At 52.5% G+C, this 23,276-nt stretch overlaps 1 protein-coding gene across 1 annotated transcript in view; it reads left to right on the top strand.

Annotated features, from left to right (window-relative positions):
• Positions 1-23,276, top strand: part of LOC103780586 (acid-sensing ion channel 2) — a gene marked incomplete at both ends in the record, with an annotated part of 45,472 nt that overhangs the window by 490 nt on the left and 21,706 nt on the right. The gene's annotated exons all lie outside the window — the stretch shown is intronic.

Here is a 23,276-nt window from a genome sequence, read left to right on the forward strand (position 1 = left end):
ATCCCATCCCATCCCATCCCATCCCATCCCATCCATCCCATCCCACCTCACCCCATCCCATCCTCCCCAGCCAATGTCTAAACCAGGAGCCTGTCCTGGGACTAAGGTAGACACTTGTGGGTGGTGAGAGGTGTGGTATCTCCTTCAGATGCTCCAGCAAGTCCCTCTTCTCTAGAAAAGCTTTGGGGAGGCCATGTTCAAGGTGGACCTCCAGCTGTGGTCTGTATTTTCCTTCTCCTTGAAATATGGGGACGTTTGTTGCCCCTGATTGTTGTCTTTGGATGGGTTGGTGCTGCCTGGGTGGACCAAGGGCTAAGCTCATTGTGTTTGGAGCATTTGGGATGGATGGCATCTGTCCCCTAATGAATCCAACTAGGCTGGGCATCTTCTGAAGAGCCAGTGTGCTGCACTGCAGCCCTCTGGTCCTGGTACAGAGAAGGCCAGAAGGTGCTGACTAGGAAAGCAAACATCCCTGAAGGTTTTGGGTGGCCGTTGCTCCCTCACCCCCTGCAGATGAGTCCCTTGGAGCACCCTCCAAACTTCTGCTCAGCAGCAGAGTCGGTTGTGTTCATTCAGAACTTGAACTTCCTTTGTGTGGTGTTGAGTTCTCACCACTCAAACAGAGTCCCACGGGCCCCTCAATCATTTCACACTCCACAGGCATCCAGGGGCTTTTATTTGCTCCCCAGTTTTTAGCTCGTACTCAAATTCAGCCTTAGCTGCCCTGGGGGAGGGGGAGGACATGGTGGCTTGGAATAACCCCTTCTGACTCATTGCAGTTGTTTGGAGTCTCCTCCTTTTGAAGACCAAGCAGGTTCCCAAGGCACATCTTCTGCCTCGGATGCTTCCTTGCTTCCAGGCTGCCTTGGGGGAGCTGTGAGGGCACTGGTGGCATGGTGGGCATGGCTTGGGCAGCCACACCACCAGCTCTTTCTGTTCAGCCCCGTTGGGTTTGAGACCTCTTTGAGGTTCCCTGTGAAGACACAGCCCTTGTGTCACACTGTTGTTGCTTTTTGGAGCTGCTTTTTTGGAGCTGCTTCAGGAGGAACCCATCCAGCAATGTCCTGCCTTTGGAGCTGTGCTTTCCTACCACTGCAGTGCTGGGAGAGGGGGATCAGTCTTGGAGTAGACCAGACTCCTGTTATACAGGAGGAGAACATCTTAAAAGAAGAAAGAAAGAAGCAAGTGGAGAAGCAATCGGGGAGGAGACAAGGTGAGGGAGGAGGATCAGCCAGGGCTTGTTCTCTCTGCTGGGGAAGCTGTGGCAGCAGGGGGGAGGTTTCCAGTCAGGTATCTCTGTGTCTGTGAACATCACCATCATCCAGATGTTTGGTAGGATGGCAACTTCTGCTCTGATCCCTCTTTTCAGACACCTTTCAAGCCCTGCATGTAGGGAAGGTGCTTGAAAGGTGACCGTGGAGCTGGACCTGGAACCTGAGGGGGGTTCCAGGAAAAAGAACCCCAAATGCATTCATTGTTTTTCAGAAATCCTGTGGCTTTTGGGCTCTCTCCAGGCAAACTTGACTTTTGACCACATGTGGAAGGGAACAATGTCCCCCTTTGGTTTTCAGGGTGCCCCTGATGATGTCCTGCTCCCCCTCCATGACCTTCCCACTGCTCATCTCATCCATGTTTAACTTCGGACTCAGCTAAAGATCAGAGGCATAGAGATGGATTCTTGTGTCCCTAGAACTGGGCTGATGTTCTGGGGCTGGGTTGCACTGGGATTGTTGATAAGGCCTCTACCTGACCAGGAAATGTTGAAACACTCAAGCAAGACCTATATAAATAGGGCCTTTATGTTGAAATGATGTAGGAGAAGCTCCTGGACTTGTTAGAAGCACATTTGGCCATGTTCTTACAGGTCCAGGTAGAACTGGTACTTGACTTGGAACCTCATCAAACATTGATCTTGGCCTTTCAACAAGGGACTTTTTATCCTCCACGTTCCTACAGCACCTTGTCCAAGCTGTCTTCAATCTTCATTGAGCTCTCTGGACACTACCAGAATAAAAATATGAACTGTAGTGGTTAATAGTTGCTGTTCCCATGGAAACATTTAGCTCTTAGTAGGTAAATGAAGGAGTTGATGATTTCCAAATATTTGCATAATAATGTACATGTGTTTGGAATGAAATCTCCTCAGCTGCTGCCACTGGGACTGCACAAACTTGGCTCTCCTGGGAAGAGCTTTGAGAAGGGCACAGAGTGCCTGGCAGTGAACCTCAGCCCTCTCCTTGGAGAGGACACAGGGTGAGATCTCAGTGCCAGAGCCTGAGGCTTAGGGAGGTCCCACCATGGAGATACCTCCAGGATGGAAGGAGTTGAGTTTTTGATCCCCATTGAGTGAGTATCTCCATTATAGCCCAACCTGCTCCGTTCACTCCTCATCTTTAACTCTTCAGATATTTCTGCTGGCTGGTTTTTCTGTTCCATTTTCCCAGCAGCTCTTTTGGTGGCCTCTTAGGCAAGGATTTTTGTGTGGTTGAGTTACCTGATCATTTTTTCTCCAGTTTCCAGCTTCCACAGCATCCCTCAGACGTGGCTGCTCACATCATTTCCTTTCCCACATGCTTGTCCCATGTTAATCCAAGTTTTCCCTGAGCTTTCTGGAGCTGTCCCCACCAAGCTGCTGTCTCAGACATGGAATTTGCAGCCCATTAGGGCTTCACAGGTGTTGAAGGTAGACTGAGCTCCATCACCACAGGTCTTCACATGGAAAAATGTACCTTTCTCTGGCCCATCGTGGTGGCCTTGCCTCATGCTTCCTGGAAGGGTCTGTCTTGTAGAAAACAGCCACCCAAAGAGCCCTCCAGCCCCCAGGTCACTGCCTTCCCATCCCTGCCATGGCCAGGATGCCCCATGGGACCTTTCCTCCTGCAGGCTGGGTCCCTCAGACCTTTGTTGGCACAGAGCAGTTGTGGTTCTGCTGGATGCAGGGATCATTTTTATCAATGCCAGGTTCCAACAGTGGCATCTCATTCTGTGTTTCGTCCCATAGCTGCTTGGCCTTTAGCTCCAGATTTGGAGGTGCCATCCAACCACGTTCTCCTTCAGAGCCCCCCAGTTGGCACGTGGACTCCAAACCTCCTGGTTGTGCTGCTGGCTGCACGCCTCAGGATCTCAGCTTCCTGTTTTAAACTGTTCTTTGCAATTCAAATAAGAAGTGGAGAAGGAAAATATGGGTTCAGAGCTTGGGAAAGGGCCGTGGTGGGAGCTGCTGCCCCCGTGTCACGTTGGCATGTGCCTTGTAGGACAAAAAGTGTTTTAATTGTTCCTGGCTGGGCAAACAGAATGAAGTGTATTGTCATTCTAAGGAGACCTTTACTGCAGATCCATTCATATCTTGGGGAGATGAAATCTCTTCTCTAAGAAGTTCCTTGCAGTAGAAAAACAGACCTTCTGTTGGAGTGTCTACACAGGCAAGGCCGTTCTTGGAACCTGTTTCATTTATGTGCAGTCTAATTTGGGAGCAGCCAGTGCACACAGACTGCTCCAATCCTCATTTCCAAGGGCAAAGGAAAGGGTGTTTTGGCTGTGTCTGGGTGTCACAGCATCAGGCAATCTCCTCGGCTTTGGGTGTGCAAAAAATATTGTGGCAGGACTGTCAAAATCAAGAGGCACGTGGCAAAACAAAAAGGATGCTGAGAATTAAAAAGAGGTGGCAGTCTCTGTCTTTTCCATTTGGCACTTCCAGGATGGATCTTTTCTAGTGTATTTGCTTTAACTGTGAGCGTGCTAGAAGGGAAAAGAGTTGGGAAAATACTTGGGGGCTGAAGTCTTCCTATCACCTTGTGCTTTAGGAGCTTGAGATGTTCCAGGTGGGAATCATGATGCAAACAAACAAAAAAATAAAACCCCTAGCAATCCCATTTGGAGGTAAAATGCAAGATGGGAAGTGTTTCTAGCAGGGGAAACTCTTTCCAGTGACTGAGAGGGAAGCAGCAAACCACAGACTTGGAGTAACGTAGGTGGAAGCTGCAGCCAGTCGTACATATGGCACTGGAGTCTCCCAAATTCTCCCGTTTGTCTGCCAGGATGAGACCCCAGGGAGTGGTGGGGCTGTGGAGGGCTTTGGTTTGTTGCTCATGATGGGGAAAGTGCCCCAAATCCCAGCAACTCTGGCAAAAAAACTCTTCCTTTGTAGCAGCGATTGGCAAGGGAACCCAGTTCTGCTGAGTCCTGGAGTGGCCCGAGAGGACCTGAGAGTAAACTGGAAATCACCCCAGTTAGAGAGCTGGAAATGAGGAACACGACTGGTTTGTGTGGCAGGAGGACTGGTTTGTGTGGCAGGAGTTGTTGATGAGCAGTTCCCAGCAGCTCATCGAGGGACACGCTGAATAACGAGGAAAAAAGGGGCGAGAATCGTGCTAGAAAATTGCACTGAGGAGAAGCATGAAAACTCTAAAGCTGGAGGCTTCAATCCACTTAGGAGACTCTCACGTAGTATTATGGGCTGCTGTGATTTAACTCGAGAAAGAACACGGGCTGTGAGGAAGGCTTTTGATCTGGGACACGCTGAGAAAGATCTCAAGCTTGTTTCCTTCACCCCCAAGCTCTTTGGACTGCAGGTGCTTTTTTGCTTCCCAGGAGGGTTTTTTCCATGCTCTCAGGAGGTGGTGGCTACCAACCCTGGCCATCAGAGGGTGGGTGTGAGGAGAAACTGTTGGTGGCCAGAGGAAGCCCTTCCCCAGGTCTGGAAAAAGGAAGAGCTGATGGGCTGTGGTGGGAGCTCAGGGACCAGCCTCCTCCGTGCCCAAGGTGCTGGATGCTCAACCTTCTTCCCAGCATCTCCAGGAGAAGCTGAGACCTCTCTGGAGCATTAATCCAATTAGCCAGAGGTGCAGGTTCCTCATTAAAGCCACTGTCATTCCACTCATCTCCTCCCATTCCCAAAATGAATTTAGGGAAATTGGGTTAGTGTGGATTCAGTCTTGAACCGGGGTCTTCACGCCAGCCCTGGTGCTCTAGAAGGTACCATGGGTTTGTCTGTGGCTGGGGGGTGTTGGGGAAGGGCCAGTTGGGTCCCACTTGAGTCTCTGAAGGGGACAAGAGTGATGGTGGTGCCACATCTCATCCTGACCTTCCTCCAGCTGCCTCTCCCTGGGTCCTGCCTGTGGTGGGGTGTTCACAGAGCAGAGACCAACCCTGGGACATTGTGGCAACGCCAGCACCAGCCCTGCTTGGTGCACAGCTGGAGAGAAGGTGTCTTCTCTGGTGGCTTTTAAAGAATAGGGGATCAAGGCTGTGTTGGGGGATCTGCTGCCTGCTTTGGGATGGGTAGTTCAGCATCTTGAGGACCTGCCTGAAGTCTGGGATGCTCCAGGCATCCAGTTCAAGGAGATTTGCACCACGAATCGTGGAATCATGGAATTGCTTAGGTTGGAAAGAGCTTTCAGATCATGGAGTCCAACCCTGAGCCCATCCCTGCCAGGTCCCCACTGCCCCGTGTCCCTCACCCCACATCTCCATGGCTTGGGAACCCCTCCAGGGGTGGGGACTCCACCACTGCCCTGGGCAGCCGGGCACAGCCCTGGGCAACCCTCCAGGGCAAGAAATTGTTCCTCAAGGACAACCTCAACCTCCCCTGGGGAGACCCCAAGCCTTTTCTACTTTTCCTGGGGAGAATTATCCACCTTCACTCCTTGCTGCCAGCACCATGGTGATGCTTTTGGCCCCAGATAGGGCTCTCCCTCCTCATTGCCCACAAAAACCCTGAAAACTTTTGGGATCCTGCAGCTGAGCCACTGTGGAGAGGGCTTGGAGTGGGTGAGGATGACCCCAGGCAGGGGCAGGTGACTGGAGGCCAACGTTGCCAACCCAGAGGAGTCACCTCTCAGAGGTTTACTGATGCAGGCACAGACTGAGAGCGTTTCCATGGCTCCTCTGATTTATTCTTTTCACTTTTTTTCCCTGCCCTTTAGGATTTTGTGCCAGGCAAAACCCATTTAAGCAACATCTCCATGCTGGGGTGGGTCTGGGGACGCTGCTCCTGCTGCACTACAGCATCTTCCTGTGAGGGTTCTTACAAGGAGGAGGGAGAGCTGATGTAGCTCAGGGGTGAGATGTCCCCCCACCTTTCCCCAGAGTCCCCCCCAGCCCCAGCACTGGGTCTCCAGCTGCTCAGCCTCTGTGCACAACCCATGAACAAGCCCAAGCCCTGGAGCATCTGTGGAGAGGCACGAAGCACTGGCTGTCATTTACTTCTGCATATTAATATGATTAGTGGCAGTTCCTCATAAATCCAGGCCTCCTTTTGCTTCCAGGAGAGCTGAATTCAAGTGGAGGAGGAGGCAGCTTGGGCTGTTTCAGATTTACACCCTGGGGAGTCATCTGCAGGCTTTGAACCACCAGCGTTGGCTGCTGAGTTTGGGGGAAGAGGGATGAAAAGGGCACTGGTTTGTGGATCCAGCTCAGTCACAGCTTGTGGAGTTGGAAGGGGAAGTCTTAGAGTTAATATAAAACTAAAATAAACATGGAATGAGTGAGAAATGAGCTGGGAGTGGAAGAAGTGAGGTGAGACAGGTAGGCTGGGGAGGGAAACTCCTTCCTCCCATGTGCAGCCGTAGGGCAGATACTTTGCAGATGAAACTCTTGCTTGCCTTGGAAGGGCTGGTTCTCAATGTCATTTATTAATTAAAATAAAAAAGGAAAGAGGAAAAAATATTGAAAAAAAAGAAGGTAGGCAGGTCAAGGTGTAACTTGCCTTCTCCCCAGCTGCTGACAAGCTCTGTGTGTACGTGTGGTAGCTCAGGAGGGTCCAATGCTGCTCCCTCTGCAAGGAGGAAAGACCCAAACAGCTTTTATTGTTCACAGTAAGAATATGTGATGGTTTCAGATGGAGAAAATGATCATCTGGGAACTGCAGCAGGGACTTGGGGAGCTGGATGGGGGTGGCTTTGCTTGGCATTTGACCAGGGTGCTTGGTTTGGTGCCCAAGAGTGCATGGATTGGTGATGGCTGTGGTGGTGGACATCCCTCCCTGGCTCCTCTTCCACCCAACACCCTGTGTCCCAGCAAGCCAGAGCAGAGAAGTGAGTCTTGGCTGCCAGTGAAGGAGCAGCTGAGGGAGCTGGGGGTGCTGAGCCTGGAGCAAAGGAGGCTCAGGGGAGACCTGGCTGTGCACAGCTCCTGACAGGAGCCTGGAGCCAGGGGGGGGTCGGGCTCTGCTCCCAAGGAACAAAATAGGACAAGAGGAAATGGCCTCAAGTTGCCCCAGGGGAGGTTGAGGTTGTCCCTGAGGAACAATTTCTTGCCCTGGAGGGTTGCCCAGGGCTGTGCCAGGCTGCCCAGGGCAGTGGTGGAGTCCCCACCCCTGGAGGGGTTCCCAAGCCGTGGAGATGTGGGGTGAGGGACACGGGGTGGTGGGGACCTGGCAGTGTTTGGGTCAGGGTTGGACTCCACAATCTGAAATCTCTCTTCCAACCTAAACAATTCAGTGGATTTCAATTTTTCCAATGGTGTAGAGCCCCTGAAAGGCACAGAATCAAAACACCCCAAAGCCCCATCCCCAAGAGCAAGCCTCATCTCTTGGCTGTTTACAACACCACGAGGCTGACTGGTGGTAACTGGTGTCTTCAGAGCCTTGCCCAGCCACCTCTGTGCCAGAAAGACTTTAGATTACAATCTGCAGCCCATAAAAGCCATGAAGAAGATTGAACTAGGGTTGTAATTTGTTGCCTGACATCAAACTCATCCCTGGGGACTCAAATCATCCCTGCTGCTGACGTCCCTTTCTGCAGAACGAGGTGGTTTCTGCACTCCCCATGCAGAAATCTCCTCCTGCTTAAATACAAGCTGTTAATTGCCACCACAAAACAACTTCTGCTGCTCCCTAGTCCCTGCTGCAGCGGGGGGGACGCTGCTTTGTTTGAAACAAGGCAAAGATTTGGCATCACCAAGCAGCAATAATGAGCCATGGCAACAGAAAAAAAAGACCCCAAACAAAGCCCAGTGGCCCAGGGTTGACTCATCCTTCTGAAGACCTGAAAGTCCAAAGAGATAAATGGTACCTGGGAAGCAGCAGTGGCCTTGAGCATAAATAACACTGAGGAGTTTGGGCCAGGAGAGCTCATTGGGTATTTTTTTTGCAGTTGGAAACTCTGCTCTTGGATCCACTCATCAAAACCAGCTTGACCTTTAGGAGGCTGGTTGGTGTCACCTAAAAGGAGGCGTAAGATGTGCTACATCTTGGACCTTTTCCTAATGAGAGCAAGAATCCATTCAATTAGCCAGGTTTCCCAGGGAGAAAAGGTCAATGTTATTTCCACCTTCCACCAACCCCCCCCTGACAACCAGAGCATCCACAGAATGAGGCTGCCACTAAAAATTAATGATGTTTGCCTGAGCACACTCCTCCATAGCTCTGGAGTGAAGAGAGGCAGCTCAAAGGTTGCTCAAGCTTTTGTTTCTGGGCTGGGTCATTAAGGTTGTCACACAGCCAATCTACTCCTGGTCGTGGGGAGTTGCTCTCCAAGGGCTCTCAACGTGATCGTGGAGCTGGAGAGAGCCAGTGGAGTTGTTGAAAAAGCTTCATTTACTCTTTCAGAGTGTAGCAGGTACTGCTGTTGTCATCTGCTCAGGAAATATCAAGGGCTTGGATTGCTCCAAGGACTGATGCTGGCCAACACAGCTTGTGGAATGAAAGGACTTGGAGTTGGGGGGGATTGCAACCTGGTGTTAAAATGGGTTGTTGGGTTTGTAATGAACAGGGGGAAGTGTGTTCGTAGCCAGTTTTTAAGCTTTTGGATTTCTGAGCCCAAAACAGATGGGGATTTGTAGCTAGCAAACATCTCAGCAGCTTTGGCAGCCAGGAAAGGAACATGAGCCTGAAACCTGTGGGCTTTCTGCAGGGGGTTTCCTCACCAGGCAGTGCAGGTGGGTCGGTAGCACCCTCGTGTTTTGTCCATCAGCTCCTCTGGTCCCTGTGGTGAGACTGATGCAGAGATCCTTCCAGGCTGGGGCTTCCTTCGAGTCCCTGGGGCTGCTGTGTACAGTTAAATGTCTGGAGCCAAAATAGGAGTTCTCCTCCCCCTCTACTCTGCCCTGCTGAGGCCACACCTGGAACACTGTGTCCAGTTTGGGGCTCCCCAATTCCAGAAAGACAGGGGTCTACTGGAGAGGGTCCAGTGGAGAGCTACAAGGATCATTAAGGGACTTGAACATCTCTCCTATGAAGGGAGACTGAGAGAGCTGGGGCTGTTTGGTCTTGAGAAGGCTGAGAGAGGAGCTCATTAGTGGCTATAAATACCTGAGCTCTGGGTGTCCAGAGGAGGGAGACAAGCTCCTTTTGGTGGTGCCCAGGAGGACATGGGTATATGGGTATAAGCCAGAACCCAGGAGGTTCCACCTCAACATGAGGAGAAACAACCTTGGTGTGAGGGTGCAGAGCCTGGAGCAGCTGCCCAGAGAGGCTGTGGAGTCTCCTGCTCTGGAGAGATCCCAAACCTGCCTGGCTGTGACCCTGGGCACCCTGCTGGGGGTGAGCTGCTGGAGCAGGGGGTTGGATGAGATGAGGAACCTCTCCAGAGGTCCCTTCCAACCCCTAACATTCTGTGATTCTGTGATAAGGTGGTAAGAAGACATGAGAAGGAGCCTGGCATGGCCAACGTGGTGGCTGTCAACCCATGCCTGGGTGGTTCACACTGAGGTCACAAGGTTTGGGGGCTGCTGGTGCAGCCCTTGCTGGCCCAGGAGCTCCAGAGGTGCCTCCAAAGGTTTTTATTACTGCTGTGTGTTCCTGAGCACTGGGTGTGAGCCATCAGTGTCTCTGCTGAGCTTTTGGGAGGCTCTCTGGCACGCAGTGGCTTTAGATGAGGACAATCCAGGTCATTCCCCCCTTCTCTGGTTAACCCTTCCCCAAGTGTCTTCGTTTCCCTCCTGGAAGATGCTCTGTGCATCCTAATCAATCTGGTGGAGGCACCAGGAGATTTTGTGGCTAGAAAGCACTTTGAAGATAAAAGTCTTTTGCAAGCTCTAATTAAATGGGATAGTGTTAATCCCTGTGGTGCAGGGATCATCCTTTTGCTCCAGCTTCATCCAGCCTGTAGTGACATGGACTTGGGCTGACGTTGGAGACCTCCCAGGAGCTTCCTGAGGCAAATTGCTGGAGTCCCTGTGGGGTGTAAAGCTGTGCTGAGGGTGGTGGTGGAATCCTCCTCTAGATGCCCTGGAAGGGTTTCACTCATCCTGAGCTCCATCAGTGGAGCTCCACGGTCTTCTCCTGAAAACATCATTGCTTTGGCCAGCTCTGGGAGAGCAAATAATCTGTCTTGAGAGAGCAATAGGATGGGTCTGTCCTGAGCTGTGCAGGACTTGGTGAAGGAAATGGAGGAGCACCAGTGCCCCCACACCGTGTAGGAGCAATCCATGGGGGTTTCCTGCAGCTCTTGGTAGCAACTCTTTGCCTCATCTCATCTCATCACCAGGCAGCACCACTGAATTTTCAGAGGAGGGCAGGAAAGAGCCAAAGCTCCTCTGTCATCAGCACATTCCTGTGGCTGCACTCCCTGGGTCCCTTGGTGGTGGGATGTGTGGAAGGAAGATGAAAAGAGAGACAAAAGTTGGAGTGTTGGAAGGTCTTTATCAGCTCGGTTGTGTCTGTGCTGCCAGAGCCATGGCAATGGTGGCACCTGTGGCCATGGGAGGTCTTCTGCTGGCCAGCCCTGGGCTTCGCTTGAGGTGCTTGAGATGGGGAAAGAGTGGACACTGTCTGGTTTGGAGAGGACAAAGAGGAAATGCTTCTAAGTCTTAAAGTAGGGGAAGGACTAACCTGGAGAGAAAGGGAAGGACAAGCCCTGGGGGGTGAGTGAAGGACAAATGGACTTAAGTGGTGGGTAGGACAATGGGTGAAGCCCTTGGGAAGATGTCTTCTCCTCCCGTTGTCCCTTGAGCCTGTGATGGAGTGAGAGAAGCCCATCTTCACTGGAGGCTTTAGGGATGAGTTAGATGGTCCATCAGAGGAACCTGGAACTGCCGTGGTGCAGCAGGGGGGCAGCAGTTGGGTCTGATGGTCTCACCATGAGTCTTCCAGCTTCAGCTGTTGGGACAGGTGACTTGGCACCTGTGGGGACCTTGGTAGGAATCCAGGCAACACGTGGGTGATGTTACTGGCACTGCTGGCACGTTGGCATCCTTCTTCAGCCTTTGTTTCTCAATTCTGGGCTTTGTGTTGTGGTTATTACTTCCAGGGCTGCTATTTAAGGAGAAGAAGCTTATAAAGATGAAGAGAGGGAAATGCCATCTGTGGAATTTGGCCAAGTGACAACTTGTACTACATGGTGTCGTTGCTCAAGTATTTTGGAAGGTGTGAAGAGTGAGGAAGGGATGTGGTTGCCATTGGCTTCGAGCAGATAGGGCTGTATGGAAGGAGAAGTCTCTTTTCTTCCAGTAAGAGGTTCCAGGAGTCTTTGGAAATGGGGATGGGGAAGAGGTTTCTGCTGGGAGGTGGCTGCTGAGGTGTGCTGGGCAGCTGGAGGCAGAAGTCCCTCTCTTCTTTGGAAAGGCCCAAGACAGCAAAGGGTTCCTGCAGGAGCATGGAGAACAAGAGCTCTGAGCCAGCTCTGCTCTTCCCTGTCATCAGCTCAGCTTTGGTCCAGGGCAAGATGCCATCAGCTTGCAGGGGTGATGTTTTTGAAGGCTCCTTTTCAGGTGAGAAACCCATTTTCCACCAGTTCTGAGCACCATGGTGCTGTGCAGCTGGCACTGGCCTGTCAGCCATCCAGCACCTTCCCCAAACTACCTCATCTGGAGACACTTCAGCACCTTCCACAACATCCAGATCTGGTCCAGGCTGCTGGTCCCCATGGAGGAGCAGAAGGTCCCCTCAGTTTGCTCCCTCTGATCCAGGCTGCTTCACTGATGGCCTCTCTCCATCACTTTCAGCCTCTTCCTCCAAGGCTGGTGTTGGGCTCTTCTCCCAGATTCGTGCTAGGATGAGAAGAAATGGCCCTAAGTTGTGCCAGGGGAGGTTTTGTTGAGATATTAGGAAGAATTTCTTCCCTGAGAGAGTGGTGAGGCACTGGAAGGGGCTGCCCAGGGAGGTGGTGGAGTCCCCATCCCTGGAGGGGCTCAAAAAACAAGTGGATGTAGCTCTTGAGGCTGTGGTCTAGTGGTTAGGGAGATGTTGGGAGGAAGGTTGGACTTGATGATCCTAGAGGTCCTTCCCAACCAGAGTGATTCCATGATTCTATGAAGACATCCAAGGCCTGGAGGTTTGGCTCCCAACCATTTCCAGGCAAGGGCTGAAGCAGCTTTGTGGTGTGGCCACATCACAAGAACCCTCAGAGCTGATTCTGGGGGGAGAAATGACAAAAAAAATCCCCTTTATTTCCATGATGTTGTGGTTGAGATGCAGTTCTCAGGCTCTGGGCTCTTTGCAGAGCAGTTTCCCAAGGGAAATATTGACACATTTTCCCCTTCCACAGCAGTTTGTTTTACTCCATCCCAGGAGCCAAGAACAATTTCTCTTCAGTGTCTCCTCAGGATGCCCTTCAGTGCAGATATTCCCTTCTCCAGCAGCAGCAGAGGCCTCTTGGGGTTGGTTGTAAAAGGCTGTGTGGGCTCCCATAAATATTTCAGTAATAAGAACAATAATTAAGCATTATTGCTGCCACCCAACTTGGTGTTGACCTCGTGGAAGCTGCAAAGTTGTAGAGGGAAGAACATTTGCATCTCTGGCTCCTGGCTCCATCCAGCCCTTCTGCAGCCAGGAGACAGGGCTGGGGACCAAGGCTTTGGGGCTGGATTTGGATGTTCTGCTGCCCCAGGGTGGGATGATGACTTGCATGGAGCCAGGGTGGTGGCTTTCAAGATGCTGAGTAGATCCCATGGGCGTGGGGACCCTCTCACTGTGCTGGGGTGAGAATGGAGCTTTCTAGAGGCAAGATCTTTCCTTGAGGTTGGCGTTGGGGTCCCTGAGATGTAACGATGCAGATCTCTGGGGCCAGGGGAGAGTGAGGAGATGCAGGAGGCAGCCTTTGCATCTTCCTGACCCCAGTGGTCTGTTCCCCAGCCCAGCTCCACGAGGGTTCCACCTTCTGGGTGCAGCAGAGGGGGCAGTCAGGCACGGGGCCCACCAGGGTGGTGGAGGACCTCAGCCTTCCCCTGTCACCCTGGAAGTGAGCTGTGGGACTGTCCATCAGCCTTTGCAGCCAAAATCTCTTTGGGCTTTGGAAGGGTGACACTTCTCAGAGAGGAGATGATCGTGTCCTGGCTCCAGTACCACTGGGTGGTGTCCAGGCTAGCAGGACACTTTCTCCTCAGCCCCGTGGTGTTGGCTCCAGACCTTCTGATGTCCAAATTCAATTTATTCACTCTCAGCTTAGCCTGGCTTGGAGTTATTGGGGTAACTTACATTTTCCTGTCAAGAATATTCCTATTTCTCTAGTCTGGAGAAGAGGAGGCTCAGGGGAGACCTTCTGGCTCTCCACAGCTCCTCACAGGAGCCTGGAGTGAGGTGAGGGTTGGTCTCTTCTCCCAAGGAACCAGTGCTAGGCAGAGTCCTCCTGCCTGCAGGGACTTGTGTGCTTCAGCCTCCAGCAGCCTGGCCTGGGATGGGCCCAAGGGGAAATAAATCCTTGCAAGAGGTTGTTCCTCGATGGAGTGGCTGCAGAATGAGAAGAGCAGATGGGTGGTGGGGAGGCACGAGGGGGGAGTCTTGTCCTTGCAGGATGAAGGCCTAGCAGGAGCAGATCCTGGTTATCTGCTGGTGGTGCTGGACTGGTGCAAGCTCTGCAGCTCCCTCCAGGCTGGAGGAGAAGCACAGATCCTGCAAAGGGGCTGGACGTGACAGGCCAAGGGGTGATGGCTGTAGGGTAGAAAAGGGCAGATTTGGGTGAAATGTTGGGAAAATGTTCTTCAGTCTGAGGGTGATGGATCAACTGGAACAGGCTGCTCAGAGAGGTGGTGGAGGCCCCATCCCTGGGGACATTCAAGGTCAGGCTGGATGAGGCTCTGAGCAGCTTGACCTAGCTGGAGATGTCTCTGCTTACAACAGGGGGGTTGGACTAGATGACCTCTGGAGGTCCCTTCCAACCCAAACATTCCATGATTCTCTGATTGTATGTCTTGGCACAGCTCCATCTGATGACCTTTGTGGACCTTTCAGTCCCATGGAGGCTGCCAGTATGGGTCAGAGTGGTGATGGTGATGGGATCACCACTTGGGGTGGTGACCCACCATTTTGGGCTGGGGACTTACCCCAAACTTCCTCATCTGTCCCACTTTGAGACTATCACACCTTCTCATGGGGACCACATTCCTGGAGAGGTGTTGGGATGTAGAGGGGCTTCCTGAGGAGCAGTGATGCTCCATACTGGAAGATCTCCCTGGCAACTCTTTGGACCTCCAGTTTGAGAAACCACATCCTGCTGACTCCTCTCCATGTGCATAGAATCACAGAATGTCTGGGCTGGAAGGGACCTCCAAAGGGCATCTAGTCCACCCCCCTTTCTATAACCAGGGACATCTCCAGCTAGGTCAAGCTGCTCAGAGCTTTATCCAGCCTGACCTTGAATGTCCCCAGGGATGGGGCCTCCCCCACCTCTCTGGGCAGCCTGTTCCAGTTGATCCATCACCCTCACATTGAACTTTTTCCCAACATCTAACCTAAATCTGCCCTTTTCCAGCTTAAAGCCATCACCCCTCGTCCTGTCACTCCAAACCCTTGTGAACAGTCCCTCCCTTGAAGGGACCATGAAGATGACATCTCCCTGCTGTCAGTGCCAAAAGCTGGCTGGAGCCCTGGGCTCACCCTCCGAGGTGTCCCAGCCCCTCCATCCATCCATCCATCCATCCATCCATCCATCCATCCATCCATCCATCCACCTCCACAGGGGCAGGAGCAGAGCCAGGACCCAGCCCCCAGCCTCAGCCCTGGGACTTCTGCTGCCACCCCACTCCACTCCCAGCCAAAATTAGCAGCAGCTCTTTTCACTCTTTAATATTTCAAGATGTTTTGGGGGCAGTGGTGAAGCTCCTGGAGGGGAGGAGGGATGTGCAAGAGCCACTCCTGTGCCTTTCCAACCTGGCTTCTCTGCTCTGGGTTTGTCTTTTTGGGATCAATCCTGTCCAGAGAGCAGCTTCCCAAAGGACAAGCTGGCAGAGGGGGGCCCAGCCCCCCCCAGCTCTGGATGCAGGGAATATTTCTCCCTTCCAGAGGGAACATCTCTCCCTTCCTCACCCTGTGGTTCTCCAGCAGCTCCCAGGGCTGGAGGAGCTGCTGGGCTGGCCCTGAGCACCACGCTGAGGTTTTTTTGGCTCTCCTCCCCCCCACGGTCCCATTTCCCTACCCCAGCTCCTCCCCAGAGGATGCTGAGGTGGGCAGGGATTGGGTTTTTGCCTTCCCCACCAAGAAGCAGCAGAAGCTGGCAGGAGCAGCCCCCCCTGCCCTGGCCTGACCCCCAGCAAAGCAGGTTACCAGATACTTATTTCCCCACTTGGATGCTTAAAGATGAAGCTTAATGGAGGAGAAGCAAAGAGCTGAAATATTCATTTCCTGGCTCCTCAGCATCCAGCAAACCCATTTTTCCCAGCTCTGGGCTCTTGCTGGGGACCTGCTGGTTTCTCCTGCCCCGTAGATTATGTAAGAAGCTTTTTAATAATATACGTTGAGACATATGGCCCCTCAGATTTAGTATGCAAATGCAATATGCTCCACTAAAAATAGCAGCTCTGCCTAATGTGGTTTGTGATAACACCTTCTGTTACTTGGAGAGTAACGAAGCTCAGAGTGGAGTGAGCAGGCAGAAAACTCCTCCCTGGGCTTGTCTTGGTAGTGAAGGACCTCAGACATGTCCCATCTCCTGCCTCCTCCAGCTCCAGGGCCAGGGAGTTGAGTAGATGATGCCCAAATAAATGCCTCGTGTGGGGTGAAGTCCTGAGTTGCTGCTGGGAGAGCGTTGGGTCCCAGCTAGGTGTGGCTGGTGACTCGTGTGCTGGGCTGCTAGCTCGTGTTTGGGGGTTTATAGCCCACATATGATCCCAGTTTAAATGCCAGGAGTCCCACAGTGGTTCAATCCTGGTGGTGCCAGGTGACAGCATGTTCTCTGTGCCCTCAGCCCTTGGCATTGTAGGGCAGAGGTTTTGCTTTTCCAGCCTTTGGGCCATGGGAGGAGAGAGGAGGATGCAAAGTCCATCCAGCCCTTCCCAAATGTCCTTTTCAGCCTCTTGCAGGCAGAAATTTGTCCTCCTCTTCTCTTCTCTTCTCCTCTTCTCTTCTCTTCTCTTCTCTTCTCTTCTCTTCTCTTCTCTTCTCTTCTCTTCTCTTCTCTTCTCTTCTCTTCTCTTCTCTTCTCTTCTCTTCTCTTCTCTTCTCTTCTCTTCTCTTCTCTTCTCTTCTCTTCTCTTCTCTTCTCTTCTCTTCTCTTCTCTTCTCTTCTCTTCTCTTCTCTTCTCTTCTCTTCTCTTCTCTTCTCTTCTCTTCTCTTCTCTTCTCTTCTCTTCTCTTCTCTTCTCTTCTCTTCTCTTCTCTTCTCTTCTCTTCTCTTCTCTTTCCTCTCCTCTCCTCTCCTCTCCTCTCCCCTTCTCCTTCAAGCAAATCCCTTCTTGCCTTTCCTCCCAGAGGAGCAGCAGTCGAGGTGTCATTTTGTGGTGCCCCTGGTGACAGCCAGGCTCCCATCCCCTGCATGGAGCACTCAGGGTTGGGGAGTCACCCCCCGTGCTCCCATCACAGCCCCTAGAGCTGCCCTGTCTGCACCTTTCAGGTCCAAGATCAGGTTTTTCAAAGTCTTCTTTCATTAAAAAAAAAGAAAAAGGGAAAAAAATAAACCAAACTCTGAACTCCTCTGACTGTGTCCCAGGAGATAAAGAGGAGGAGGTCATTTACCTCTGTACCCAGCTCCACTTGCCTTTCACACGGGCTGGTGGCCATTCATGCTGGTGGCTCTTCCAGCTGTGGGGCTTTTGGGTTTATTTTCCCAGAATAAATCTTCAGCCTCACAGATGAAGAACCTGATGACTTGCTTCAGTGGAGCTTGTCACACAGTGCTGCCCTTCATCTGCTCTCCATCACCATCAAAGCCTCCAGCAGCCTTGAAATGTGCTGGAGCCACGTCTGCCTGGGTTGTCCAGCTGCTGGGTGGTGCCTGGGGGGTCTCAGATCACTTTCCACCTGCATGAGAAGGGAGCTGGTCCAGCAGGACACGATCCTTTCCCCCCTGTTTCATCCTGACCCTGGTTATTGGAGAGGACCAGGAGAAGGTGGAGTCCCTGTTGCAGGTTGTCAGCAGTGCTCTGGAGCAGCCAGGTTGGATTTCATAGCTACGGGGAAGGGTTTGGAGAGAGAGAAGCTGGTTCCCTTGATCTGTTCCTCAGCTCTGAAGAGGCAACCCCTGAATTTCCCAGTGGGGCTCTGTTGTGCTTAGCTGATCCTATGGTAGCTGCTCATGGAGATGGAGGAGTTGCCTTGGCTCAGTGGAGGGGAGCTGCAACACCTTGGACGTGACTCCTCCTGCTCCAGACCTCTCCCTGGCATGGGCTGAGTCGCTCTGGAGCTGCCTGCCTTGCTCCTTGGGTGACAGGAGAAGCCTGAGAATAGATTTAGGTGTCCAGAGGTGGGCCCAGGGCTTGCCCAGAGCTCGTGTTGGTGCTGTCAGCAGCTCTGAGTCCCCCAGCAGCAGCAAGGACCCCAGGGGTGTCACTGCAGCATCCAGGAGACCCCAGCGTGGACCACGGCGAGGAGATCCCGTTGGAGAGGATGGGTGGTGGTCCTTGGTCTGCTCAGAAGGTTGTAAAGGGGAAGAGCCGTGGAGATGATGTCCTGCCTTTGGGGCTCCCAGCAGGAAGGGGACAAGTTTGAGGGACATGTCCTTCAGGATGAAGGGCTGGGTGGTCTCCATCAGTCCTCTGTGGAGGGCTATAACCTGTAGAGTACAGAACTTCCCATCCTATCACCCCCACCCTAAACACCTCCTGGAAAGCAGTTAGTGAGATTTTCCCCTCCTCTGCAACAGGAGCTCTTATCCCCCTTCCTTTGGGCCAGCACTGGCCCTACCACACACTCAGGAGCCACCAGACCCCTCTGAAGCTTGGCTGGGTGGACAAGACTTCATTTGGTCCCCATGCCCTTGGCCACCATGGTGGCTCCTGTCCATTTAGTTTGTCCCTCTTCAGTGCAGGGCTGCAGCCAGGCTGGGCTCACACACTCTCCACATGGTCCCACCAGGACTCCAGCTCCTGCCACATCCATCTGGGACACCAACTACTTCTCCTGGCAGCTGCCTGAGCTTTTGGTAGACATCTCCTTTTCATCCACAGGAAAATTCATAATCCCCTGATTGCTCCAACACAGTGGCCAAAGCAGAGGGCAGAATACCCAGGGCAAATTGAGAGCCACTGGTTTTGGGAGGGGGAATGTTGAGTTGGCTCCGTCGCCTCTCAGAGGGAGGTTCTCAAACCTCCCCAAGCCCTGTTGAGAAGATTCTTATTTCAGCTTCACTTCATCCTGTTACCAAGCAACTCCAAGCCAAACCACAGTGCTCCTGCAGAAATGAGAGCACACACAGAGGAGTGAAACTGGTTTTGCTGGCGTTCAACTGGTTTCTTCAGAATCTCACTTTTTTTTCGCCTGCGGGTCCTTGTTAGGTTTCCATGGTGATTTGGGGTTTCTTCTTCATCTATCAGTTTTTTGTCCAGGGAAGAAAAAAAGTGAATTTTAGGTATTTGTTTAAGATAGAGCCTGGTTGAAGCAGCAGTTGACTCCCCCAAGTCAAGGACCACCAAGCACGTGCTCTGGGTTGCTGCAGGTCCACTGGTGTGATGAGCCCAACGTGCTCAGGAGCTGCTGAGCCGTGGGCACAGATCCTGGCAGGTAACCTGAGGACACTCAGCCCGGTCCCTCGTGGTGCTGAGCAATGGGGGAGGGCTGCAGGAGGGCTGCAGGAGGGATTTAGGGGGTTGGGGGGAGGGAGGCATGGCCATGCCCGTGTTATTTGGCACCCCCAGAGGAACTCGGGGGGCTCGGCTCTGCTGCTGGGGATGCCAGCCCAGCCCCTGAGGAGCACTGACTGAGCCTCTGGTTTCCATGGTGATACAGAGCCAAGGATGCCATAAAACTGGGGCTGCACCTCGACATCTCCAGCATCTCCTGGGCAGGTGGGTGCTGCCACAGCCATCCCCCTGCTCCCGGGCAGCCTTCCTCCCCGAGGAGGATGAGGAACCGTGGTCTCAACACGCCCCTCACGGGTGCAGAGGGATGCACAGCTGTGCTTCCTTCCAGATGTTGCTGCCTGTCCCCCTTGATTCTGTCCCCTGTCTTTGCACCTCAGGGAGTCTTTAATCCTTTGCAGAGCACCAAAGAGCCACCAGCCCTCTCTGTTCCAGCCTGGTGAGTGGAGTAGGGACATCACCCCTGTGGTCCAGGTGGGAGAACTGAGACAGAGACCTGAGAGTCTGAGGACAACCTGAAGCTCCCAGCTCCATGCTCACCTCTCACCAAGCAGGAGGTGGTTTAGTACCCAAAATAAACCTTCAGGCCACTTCTCCTCCAGCCCTAGTGTGAAGCAACTGAGAAAATACCATCTACTCTTCCCAGGCTGAGCCGTGTGGGATCTGCTTTGCTTTCCTCCAAGCAGGAGTCTCTTCTGTGGAGCTTCCAGTGCTGGCAAGGAGCTAAAAACGACCTGTGACTCGGGCTGTCTCTTCAATCCCCAATAAATTAGGGCCGAGCACAGTTTCAGATGTTAATTGCCAGAGAGAAGGGGATCAGTTTGGACATAATAAGGCAGGGGGGAGAAGGGGAGCTCGGTGCCTTTGGCAGCATTTCTTATTTTAATTGCAGCTCCTTGCATATTCACAGGGCTGAACTCTGCAGCCTGCACCCGAGTACAGTCAGCTGGAGCTTTATTAAGATTTTCCAAGCTCTGCTCAGAGCAGAAAGCCCCAACAAAGTCATGGAAAGCCAGAAATAGAAAGCTGTGCAGCTTGCACCATATAATGCTCTGCAGCCAGCTTGAAGCACACGCTGAATTAATCCCCAATTTAATTAACGCTCCTCTAATCCTTCAGCGAAAAGAGCAGCTCAGGATTTGTTTGGAAACACTGTCCTGTGTACAGGAATGTGTGGTAGTGTGTTTAAAAATGCAGTCATGGAGGAGTTCTTGCTTTATTCCCAGCCTGGGATGCACTGAGAAAGGTATTTCCAGGCACTGGGCTCTGAAAAGTGGGGCTGGAGAGGGAACGAAGGTCTGTGGTTGGGCTTCCCATCCCAAAATTACTTCCAAAAGGTACAAACTGAACCCTGAGTGGCTGGAATTTATTTTTAAAGTCTTTCTGAGCCAGTCAGAGGGGTTTCAGGGTCCTTGGTGGATGATTAGGAGAAGTGGACTTAAGGAAATAGCATCGACCTCCTGGACCAGGGCTCAGCCTCGTGCCTCCAGGAGGTACCGCTGGAAGAGGCCACTCAAAATGATGCTAAAAGTGCTAAAACTGGTAAAACCTTGGCTGGGAAGTGTCTCTTTGGGTGTTCCCAGCCCTGCTTCGACCTCTCCAGTCTCAGGGGGGTTACCACAGAGCGTTTTGGGGGCTGCTGTGCCCCAAATGTATCGTTTGGTGAGCTGAAGGCACCCAAAACCAGATGGGTTTGTGCTTCTGGGTGTGATGAGATCTTCCATATGCTCGGAGCGAATCTGTAACCCACACTAACACATGGGAACACATGGAAACCCAAGGAAAACTCCTGTTTCCACACATGGAAGCAGTTCAGAGGCAGCTAACGAGGACTGCTCCAGGCACATTCCCATTTTCAAAGAGTTTTGTAGCTGGGCTTTTTATTTTTCTCTCGTGGTGGAAAACAACTGTTGTGTAGAAAAGGAATTTATAGGAGCAGTGACATTTTTTCAAAGCCAGTTTCATGTTTGTCATCTCATCCTTCTTGCAGGAAGAACAACGAATGCTGCCTGGCTTTTGGCAGCTATTCTAAGGCCAAAAAAAAAAAGCTGTTTATTTTGCTCTTTTTGTTGTTATCAGCGCTGAAAATTAACGACTGTGTTTTAAACCCAAAGGTTCTTCTGGGGTGCAGGAATTTCCTTCCCCTCCCCACCCAGCGACGTGCCAGGAGTTTTTATTTAAAATGACAAACCCTGTTGGGTTTTAGGTCCCTGACAGATCTTTGGGGGCTATGTCCTGTTTGCTGATGTGCTGTAGAGGGGTTGAGCTGCAGGTGGACCCAGGCACAGCACCCGCTCATGGGGCTGAAGTGGAATTAAGAGCTGAACAGCCCCAGGGCAGGTGCAGAACAGGCAGAAAAATTTGGGATGGGAAGTGTTTCAACAAAACAGTTCCCGTTGCCCAACAAGTCAGGCTAAATAGAGGATTTCTCCTCCAACTTGTCAGGTAATTACTGAGGGAAGCATATGGTATCTCCTCGGAAGTCTTGGAAAGGGATCAACACCAGGCAGAGCGATGGAGCTGAGGGGATTCGGGAGGAGTGGGATGGGGATTGACTTGGAGGAGTTGGTGGGTGCTTGGGAGGGGGTTTGGACCCCTTCTGGTGTCTGTTCACCCCTGGGGCTCGGGCTCCTGGCTGCCCAGTGGCCCCCAGAGCCCAGGGCTGTGCTGCTGAGGTTGGATGAGGACACTCTGCATCGCCAGAGGGTTTGGGGAGAGCTGGCTTGACCCTCAGCACTGGGGTGTTTTGAAGGGTCAGAGCTGGGGAGGTGTTGGCAGGGAGGAGAACATCAAGTGGAGACCTGTGGGTGGGCAAATGTGGGGCTTGAGCAGCCAGTGAGGGAGCTTGGATGTGTCAGGTTCTGTAGAATCACTGTGGCTGGATCACCTCTAGCAACAAGTCCCATCTTCCTCCCAGCATTTCCCAAACCACTAGACCAGAACCTCAAGGGCTACATCCACTCGTTTTTTGAACCCCTCCAGGGATGGTGACTCCACCACCTCCCTGGGCAGCCATCTGACATCTCCTGGAGCAAGGGGAGCCCAGTTGTGCTCGAGTAAGAGGGTCGTGTTGCTTGTAATAGCTCCCATCATGGGGAGGTGGTGAGGAGTTGGGTGGTGGCCATGGAGCCTTGAGCAGAAGTGGAGGCCAGGAGCAAGGCTGGTCCATGCTCTGCAGATGGGAGGTTTGTGTGGGCACCCAAGACATGGGTTGCTAGGAGTGAGCCTTGCAGATCAGTGCCTCTCTCACTCCTTAGAAGTCCAGCTCCAAGTTGATGTCCTGCTGAGGTCAAGTGCTTCAGCTGTGGAGCTGCTGCTGGTAGACACGTGGCTGAAGGTGCAGAGCATGAAGTTTGGTGTCACCAGCATGTGAAGCTTTCAAACTGTTTGTTGCCCAGAGCTGAAGGAAATGTGTGTCCTGCTCTGTGTTGGCAGGGAGGGTTTGTTGGCTCAGTACAGGGTGAAGGTGCCAGCAGCAGGTCAGGGATCTCCAGAGGTCCCTGGTCCATGGTTGGAGCCACACTTGATCAGTGACTTTGTGAAGGTTGGAGCCTCGGAGGGTGGTCAGCTCTAGAGGAGGTAGATCTGAGCACTGCAGATGCTCGTGTCCTGCCTGATAAATCCACTCCTAGGTCCATCCCCACCCATGCAGTCTCTGGCTTCAGTTGCCTGGGGACCTACCAGCTGAGGAGGATCCAAAAGAGTTCTCTTGGGAGACAAAGGCTGACCCCTCTGGTGCCCAGTTGATTGCATCCTCTTAAGCACTGGCTTCTGGAGATCTGTGCACTTCATGTCATCCAGGATCACCTCATTCTGCCCTTGGCCTTCTCCTCTGCCCCTTGGTCTGATGCCTTCTGCTGGTGTCTCCTGCTGCACATCTTCATGCAGCCCCTGCCAGAGTGGTTCTGTGGTTGGGGTTCCTTGGTGCTGGGTTTCTCCCAGTGCTTCAGATTCAATCCAGTGCTGTGACAAGTTGAAATAGTAGAAAAATACCAAGAAATAGGAAGAAAATAAAGAATGACTCATCTGGAGACAGAAGCTCTTTAGATGTGGAGGTGGCATTGCTGGCCACAGGCGTGGTGGATTCATAGTAGTGGGGAACTCTGGTTTTAGGCCAAATTATGCAGAGTTAATAACTTCTTGGCAAACCAGCCCCCCAGCCCTTAGCCCCACGTGCTCCCCATGGTTTGCTGGAGTGTGAGACCATGCAGAAACACTAAAGAGTCATGAGCCCGTGTGCTGCAGGTGCCTTTGTCCAGCTTGGAGCAACTTCTCTGCCCAAACCCATGAATTCCACACACTTTTTTGTCATTTGGTTACCTACATTGTCAGGCCTGAGGCTGCCCCAGAGCTGGGGCAGCAGTGGAGGCTGCTGGGGCAGCAGTTGGGGG

Source organism: Merops nubicus, unplaced genomic scaffold (genome assembly GCF_000691845.1).
Source record: "Merops nubicus isolate BGI_N331 unplaced genomic scaffold, ASM69184v1 scaffold17439, whole genome shotgun sequence".
In the NCBI taxonomy this organism is placed as follows: domain Eukaryota; kingdom Metazoa; phylum Chordata; class Aves; order Coraciiformes; family Meropidae; genus Merops; species Merops nubicus.